This window comes from Puma concolor, chromosome C1 (genome assembly GCF_028749965.1).
Source record: "Puma concolor isolate L17-30 chromosome C1, mPumCon1.1.hap2, whole genome shotgun sequence".
Lineage (NCBI taxonomy): Eukaryota > Metazoa > Chordata > Mammalia > Carnivora > Felidae > Puma > Puma concolor.
This window is the reverse complement of record NC_141674.1, coordinates 87,909,387-87,917,863: the sequence shown is the minus strand read 5'-3', so window position 1 is coordinate 87,917,863 and position 8,477 is coordinate 87,909,387. Positions and strand designations below refer to the sequence as shown.

Below are 8,477 nucleotides of genomic sequence, written 5' to 3'. Positions count from 1 at the left end.
TCTGAGATTCTAACAATGTTAATATTTTGACCTGGGAGATGTTTACACAGTGTTCATTTTGTAATAATGCATTTAAGTGCACGTTTTATTTTACACTCTTCTATATATGTATTACATATCCTAAGTTAAAGAAAACAGTTTATATTATATCGACCACTGTAACAATGTCTCTTCTTCTCTGCCGTCTGCTTGGCAGCCACAAAACAGCAACCATGTGTGAATTCATCTCCATCCATGTTGGCCAGGCTGGTGTCCAGATTGGCAATGCCTATTGGGAGCTTTATTGCCTGGAACACGGCATGAGTCTGATGGTCAGATGCCAAGTGACAATACCATTGGCAGAGAAGATGACTCTTTTAATACCTTCTTCAGTAAAACAGGTGTTGGCAAGCATGTGTTCAATGCAGTGTTTGTAGACCTGGAACCCACAGTCATTGATGAAGTTCGCACTGGCACCTATCATCAGCTTTTCCACCCTGAGCAGCTCATGACAGGCAAGTAAGATACAGCCAACAACTATGCCCAAGGGCACTACACCATTGGCAATGAGATCATTGACAATGTCTTGGAATGGCTGACCAGTGCACAAGGTCTCCAGGACTTCTTGGTTTTCCATGGCCATGGAGGGGGAATTGGTCCTGGGTTCACCTCCCTGGTAATGGAACATCTTTCTTGTCGATTGTGACAAGTCCTAGCTGGAGTTTTCCATTTAGTCAGCCCCCCAGGTTTTCACAGCTGTAGTTGAGTCCTACCACTCCATTCTCACTACTCACACCAGGCTGGAGCACTCTGATTTTGCCTTCACTGGAGACAATGAAGCCATGTATGATATCTGTGGTAGAAACCTCACTGAAGGCCCAATCTACACTAACCTGAATAAGATAACATGTCAAATTGTGTCCTCCGTCACTGCTTCCCTCAGATTTGATGGAGCCCAAAGTGTTTTCAGATAGAACTCCAGACCAACTTGGTACCCTATCCCCACATCCGCTTCCCTCTGGTCACATATGCTCCTGTCATCTCTGCTGAGAAAGCCTACCACAAACAGCTTTATGTAGTAGAGATCACCAAGGCATGCTTTGAGAAAAACAACCAAATGGTGAAATATGACCCTTACCATGATAAATACATGGCTTTCTGCCTGTTGTACTGTGGTGATGTGGTTCCCAAAGATGTCAACGCTGCCATTGCTACCATCAGGACCAGGCGTACCATCCAGTTTGTGGGCTAATGCCCCATCGGCTTCACAGTTGGAGCCAGCATCCCACTGTGGTACCTAGTGGAGACCTGGTCAAAGTACAGCGAGATATGTGTACGCTGAGCACCACCACAGCCATTGCTGAGACCTGGGCTCCCCTGGACCACAGGTTTGACCTGATGTGTGCCCAGTGAGCCTTTGTTCACTGGTATGTGGGTGAGCGCATGGGGAAAGGACAGTTTTCTGAGGCCCGTGAAGACATCGCTGCCCTTGAGAAGGATTATGAAGAGGTTGGTGTGGATTCTGTTGAAGGAGAGGATGAAGAAGAAGAACAGGAATACTAAAGTTAAAAATGTCACAAAGGTGCCGCTTTTGCAGGGAAGCCTATTCTGTTTTAAACATTGAAACGTGCTTTGATCAGTTAGTTTGTAGGTAGCAGTATATACTCTCTTATACAATTACGGACCTAAGCTTTAAGACATGATGCTTTGTTACAGACATAAGCTGTCCATTTCTCTGATGGGTTTGAATAAATGTCTCAAATGAAAAAAAATGGGTTAAAAACCAGAAAATACAAACTCAAAATGTCAATTGCCTTTGAGAACTGATTCAATGGAATTTAATATATTTGTGCTGGTTTTGTTTTTCAAAAATTAGATTAAAAGTGTAAATGGCAAAAATTAGCATTTGTACCTTCAGATGGAGAAAAATGAGCCTTGGTTTTATTTTCTACTTTTATGCTGTGTTTGTTTCTCTCTCCAAGAAACATCAACAATAAACAAACAAATCAAAACAGACCATGCAAACCAAGAGTGCACACTGACTCTAAATACCTTCTGTAGTTGTCCCTACTGCATAGTAGAAAGATATCTTAAAGGTTGTTTGTACAAGTTTCTTAGTTTGTAGAGTCACATGAGACAAAGCAAGTTCTGTGAATCAACAGATGGAGTGGCCTATCTTGGGTGGAATGCATAACAGGAAATGGTATGAATGGCAGTTCTGATTGGTAAAAGAAGAAAGATTTGGGAATATGTCTGTATAAATATATTATACAGGTAAAGATCGGGTTGTTTCATCGATATAAAAAAAGTTACAAGAAAAATCTATTGTATGTGAAATTTGTTAGCTAGGCTACTGGTAGGGAAGATCTATATTTTAAGAGTGAATATAAGATGTAAATTTCATAAGTATTTATAACCCAATGAAACAATTACAATCGTCTATGATTATCTAGACTATAGTTGTCTTAATCATATAGTTTCTTTTTTAATTTTTTTTAACGTTTATTTATTTTTGAGACAGAGAGAGACAGAGCATGAACAGGGGAGGGGCAGAGAGAGAGGGAGACACAGAATCTGAAACAGGCTCCAGGCTCTGAGCTGTCAGCACTGAGCCCGACGCGGGGCTTTAATTCATGGACCGTGAGATCATGACCTGAGCCGAAGTCGGACGCTTAACCAACTGAGCCACCCAGGCGCCCCCTAATCATATAGTTTGACAGTGATAAGATGTGCTGAGTAATAACTGAAATATATTTTTGAAACAATTTCAGATAATTGAAATTGAAATTGAAATAATTGGTTTTACTCTACATTGCGGGATATCAAAATGCATATTTTAACAAACGTTTTTTAAAATAAAATTATTTGCTACAAACACAAGAAAACTTGTTAACATTTTATATATGATAATATGCATTATTTTTAAGAACATGACCTTTTTCACTTGAATTATAATAAATCTACCCCAAGACTTTTGATGGAGCCTTCCTGCAAAAGCGTTCATGCTAAGAGTAATGCCTTTCCATTCAACCCAATTGTTTCTGGCAATAGATTATTTAAGAAAAGGAACAGAAGAACATATAGACCAGTAAAAAGAAGTTGTTCAAGGCCTATGTCAACCTACAGGTAATTCTTTTTATCAAAGAGAAGCATGGCTTCATTCCTCTGCATCACCACCCATCCCCCCAACCTAGGTGCCTTGTAAAATATACAGTCTGCAAAACTACATGAATTTGATTCAAGCAGACTGGTCCAAGAACGCAGAGGGGGGGGTCCCGCAGGACCGGCCAAGAGGGTCCTTGACTTCTCGCAAGACAGAAATCAAATACAAGCCAGAGAAAGTGAAAGCAGAGTTTACTGAATAGTGTGGATGACCGAGAATAGCCGGTAGAGTGTTTGGGAAGAAGGAGTCGCCCCATCGCTTGGGGTTAGCGATTATATTGGAAAGAGTTCTAGGTCTACATGTTTCTCCAGAAATCCAGAGTAGGGTCTAATCAAAGGCAAGTGTCAGGTGAACAATAGGTGTTATTCAATAAATCACTGAAGGTAGGGGGTATTGATGCCAGGTTTGTTCAAAGCTAATGTCCTGGAATGTGTTTGGGATCCAGCTCTTAGATATCACCAGGTATTTGGGGGCTTAAGACAAAACTCAGAGAATGATTAACTTTATTACTTCCCCCTTGGACTTGGAACATAGCTTCTTTGGTCTTTACTCAGATGTAAGGTAAAAACTAGAACACAAGTAAATAGGGCCTAGCAGGAAAAGAGCAGAAATGGAGCCTTTCTAAAACGGAGTCCTTTCAGCTTTCCTATCTCTCAGTCACCCCAAGCACAAGAGAATCCAGGCTCAATAACTATTTTAAGATGATATTTTAAAAGTTTTTTTAAAGTTTATTAATTTTTGAGAAAGAGAGACAGAGTGTGAGCAGGGGAGGGGCAGAGAGAGAGAGAGAGAGAGAGAGGGAGAGAGAGTGAGACAAAGAATCTGAAGCAGGCTCCACGCTCTGAGCCGGCAGCACAGAGCATGATATGGGGCTGGAACACACGAACCGTGAGATCATGACTCCACCCGAAGTCGGAGGCTTAACCGACTGAGCCACTCAGGCACCCCAAAGATGATACTTTTCAAGCCACTACTAATTTGACAACTAAAAAAATATATGTATATATAATATTTTTAAATAAAAATACATCAAATTGTTTATTTTTAAACATACCAACCGAAAACTTCAGTCTATTTAACTCCTGTGTTCTGATGAGAGATCTGTATTATTAAATGTTTTACTAAGTCTTTTTGTGTTTTTACTATTTTCAACAATTTCTGTTTAGTCCAATAGCCCACCCTGTTTCACTTTCATCTTTCTTTTTTATAGAGTCTAGTATCATTAACTATATTGTATTGTAATTTATTTTGCTAAGGTTTCCTTTGACTATCATGAATTCTGTGACTCAGGACAGGTTTTTTTAAATGTTGAATATTTCATATGTAGATGAAATAATGTACGTAACACAGCCAGTGTGTCTTACATGAAAGCCATATTACTTCAATATCCTGCTATAGACAACTACTTCCTACTTTAAAAGCTAAAAAATAATAATAATAAAAGTTTACAGCACCATAAATAGCATGTAATGAATACTACATGCTACTCTCATGAATACTACATGAATACTTTCATGATGTGACTATGTGACTCTGGTCCCAATAAATACGTTAATGTCCCAAGACTCACAGCTCATTAGAGAAATGTTACCAGCTTGTAAAAGAATATGAAAGCCATCAAGCTTGGAAGCCAACCTTGATTACTAGAAGAATTTTAATCAGAAATGGCTGAAATCCTAAATATTCCAAATCGCTGATATGAAAAAAAAAATAATGTGACTTAGAAGCTTTGGAATAGAGGGGGCTTTTTCTTTTATTGATTCCTTAAAACAAACAAACAAACAAACACAAAGTAAGGTTTATTTTTTTTAAAGAGATACAAGCACATTTACTTTAAGCCTTCCATCTATAATAGCTTATCCTTGGCTTCTTGGAAGGAGGCTGAACACAGGAATAATTGGCTGATTAGGATGGATTCCAACAAAAAATAACAAATATTTGTTTTAGCAAATACAAAAACAGAGGCAGAACTGGGAAGTGGGTTGTAAAGTATCTATTTTTGAGGGCAGATTATTAAAACAAGTGAAATAATATGATCAAATTCCTTTTTTAGACTATAACAGGGGAAATTTCATCATGTCAGATCACTGGTTACTCTCTGTGGTACTAATTTTCCAAATATTCTATAATGTAACATAAAGTACTTGAGTGTTACATTTTAAAGAATCTTATCGCGGAGTAAATAATCTCTGCTGTTCCTTAGAAAATGGTCTTTCAAACTTCTTGACTGAGAAACACAAGAAAAAAAAACATTTTACATTGTGATACAGCATATATGTATGAGTGTGTATGTGTATGCATAAACAAAAGTTTACACACACACACACACACACACACACACAAACAATTACCTTACTAGGTGAAATAAGCTTGTATATAATCTATTCTATGCTATTTGATCTATTCTATAATTTTCATTAATAATACCATTCTATCATATTTCATTAAAAACAGTCAAGAATCACTAAGATCTCACATCTCCCCAGATTTTACTGACTTTACTGCAAGTTTGGAAAACATTCCCTTTAAGTACCTAAATAATGACTGTTTAGTTTAATGGTTAAGAGAACAGGCCTTACCAGGCACCTGGGTGGCTCAGTCGTGTAAGCATCCAACCTTTGATTTTGGCTCAGGTCATGATCTCTCAGTTTGTGAGAGAATTCTTCACCCTGCTTTGCACTGACAGAGCAGAGCCTGCTTGGGATTCTCTCTCTCCCTCTCTCTTTGTTCCTTCCCCACTCTCACTGTCTCTCTCTCTCTCAATGAATAAATAAACTTAAAAAAAAAAGAGTGCATGCCTTACATAGCAAGGAACACTCATTAACACTACTGAATAAGTAAATGGATGGTGTTTAAAATTTCTCAGTTGCAATTATGGTCCAGCCCTACCTTTCTGAGACAACATCTCACCCAGTATCTTTGGTTGTGATTTTCACATTACTCAAACTCCTTAGGATTCATTTAAACTCACTCTCTTAGGTTACTTTTATAGGGAGTTGTTGCAGGTAAGTGTTCATTTTACTACTAAAAAGAAAACCAAAAATAAAACATGCCCTTGAAAGAGGACTCCATTTTTCCCCTTAACTGCTTCCATTTTGACCTCAATCTGTACTTTCTAAGTGATTAAGTTCTTCTTTCCAGCTTATCTCTTAACTCAGGCAAAAGACCCAGCAGGCAAAGCATCCTGAGATGGGAACGGAAACTGCCCCTCAAGCAATAGTGATCCTCCTGATACCAGCCAAGACCTCACTTGATCGACCCCAAGACAATGATAAACCTGACTTTATTGCCAAGCTGTGCACTGACCTTTGTCCCACATTTTCCTTACAAACCTTGAAGTATTTTCAGTACTTTGGAGACAGACTTTGGGACACTAGTCCTATGTCTTCCTGATGTTGGCCTCCCTGAAATAAATCCCTTTCTTGTTTCACCACCGCTTGTCTTTCTGCCTTTGGGTTTTGTCATTGGCAATTAGCTTAATCTGTTCTGTTTGGAACCCCAGGTGCTCTTAGGCCCTGCACCCTGGCTACATCTTAAAGCCAACATAGTCAATTGTATTTAGGTACCAGCTCTGCTGTGCAGTCTGTTTATCTCTGAGATTGCTTTCTCATTTATAAATCTATGCTACTGATAATTAACATCTAGGTTTGTTATACAAATTACATGAAGAATGTGAAGCACTAAATTTCTGGAAAAGCCAATACATGTTAAGTGATATATGCTGATGGCTATCTTGTAATACATGGTATTTCTTCTGCAAACAATTTTGCGTTCTATGGTCCCTCATCTTGTTTTATTGTATTTTTGTCTCTTTATTTCAGTCTTATATATTTAACCAATTTAAGGAACTGCCATGATCCCATTAATATGAATCATGTGCTCCAATTAAAATAATTTCTCTGCCAAATGTATGATCACAATTTTAACTTTATCAGGTCAGAAAAATTTTGTTAATAATGTTAATTAAAACAGTGATCTGGGGGCGCCTGGGTGGCGCAGTCGGTTAAGCGTCCGACTTCAGCCAGGTCACGATCTCGCGGTCCGTGAGTTCGAGCCCCGCGTCGGGCTCTGGGCTGATGGCTCAGAGCCTGGAGCCTGTTTCCGATTCTGTGTCTCCCTCTCTCTCTGCCCCTCCCCCGTTCATGCTCTGTCTCTCTCTGTCCCAAAAATAAATAAACGTTGAAAAAAAAAAAAAAACAAAAAAAAAAAAAACAGTGATCTGATTACAGAGACCTTGTAAAAATTACATATGTATGACTTTATTAGACATACACAATAATATGAGCAGTCTTTGGTGGAAATATCAAAAGGTATCTATCATAGGATCAGTATGTTATACCCATTCAACAATCACTTCCCATGCTTCAAAAAACATTCTATGATCTGTCCACTTTTTGTACATTAAAAAATATGTTTTTAGTGAAAAATAAGAGAAAAAGAATATTTTACTAACACTCAATTACAAATTAGACATTGTGGTATAACATCTTAAAAATCCTGATACTAGATTCTCATTTTAAAATCCCACATTTGGGAGATGGCAACCTTCTGCTTCTGACTATGATGGAGTAGCTCATTTCAGACCAACCATTCCATCAAGAACAACTAGAAAAGCTGAATAAAAATTAAAAATAAATATTCTTTAAAGGCAGTAGAGAGTGATCATGACATTTTCTACCCTGAATATGTTCTGAGTTAGGCAAAACAAAGACGAGTCCCTTCCCTGAATCATTCATGTGCCTATAAAAACAATTCTTTGCTAATAAGACCTGCTCCACTCCTGCAGATACAGGGAACTGTGTCCCAGTCTGGAAACGTAGGCTGGGATTCAAGACTACAGCAAACCAGGGAGGGTCGGGTAGCGATGACAGGTAAAAATGCTGTAATGCTTTCCAATAACTCTTTTATTATTTTTTTTAAATTTTTAAATATTTATTTTTTGGAGACAGAAAGAGTGCAAACAGGCGAGGGGACAGACACACACACACACACACACAGACTCTCAAGCAGGCTCCGAGCTGTCAGCACAGAGCCCGACACGGGGCTGGAACCCACAAAGCGCGGGATCATGACCTGGGCTGAAGTTGGATGCTTAACTGATTGAGCCACCCAGGCGCCCCTCCAGTGACTTTTTTTAAAGTTTATTTATTTCTTTTGAGAGAGAGAGAGAGAGTGGGCAGGGGACGGGCAGAGAGAGAGGGAGAGAGAGAGAATTCCAAGCAGGTTCTGTGCCGTCAGCACAGAACCTGATGCGGGGCTCGAGCAAGCTCAGGAGCAGTGACCAAGAGTCAGATGTTTAACTGACTGAGTCACCCAGGTGCCCCTCCAATCATTT

At 39.0% G+C, this 8,477-nt stretch overlaps 1 pseudogene; it reads left to right on the top strand.

Annotated features, from left to right (window-relative positions):
* Positions 1-212: 212 nt before the first annotated feature.
* Positions 213-1,542, top strand: LOC112868009 (tubulin alpha-1A chain-like; annotated as a pseudogene).
* The last annotated feature ends 6,935 nt before the right edge of the window (positions 1,543-8,477 follow it).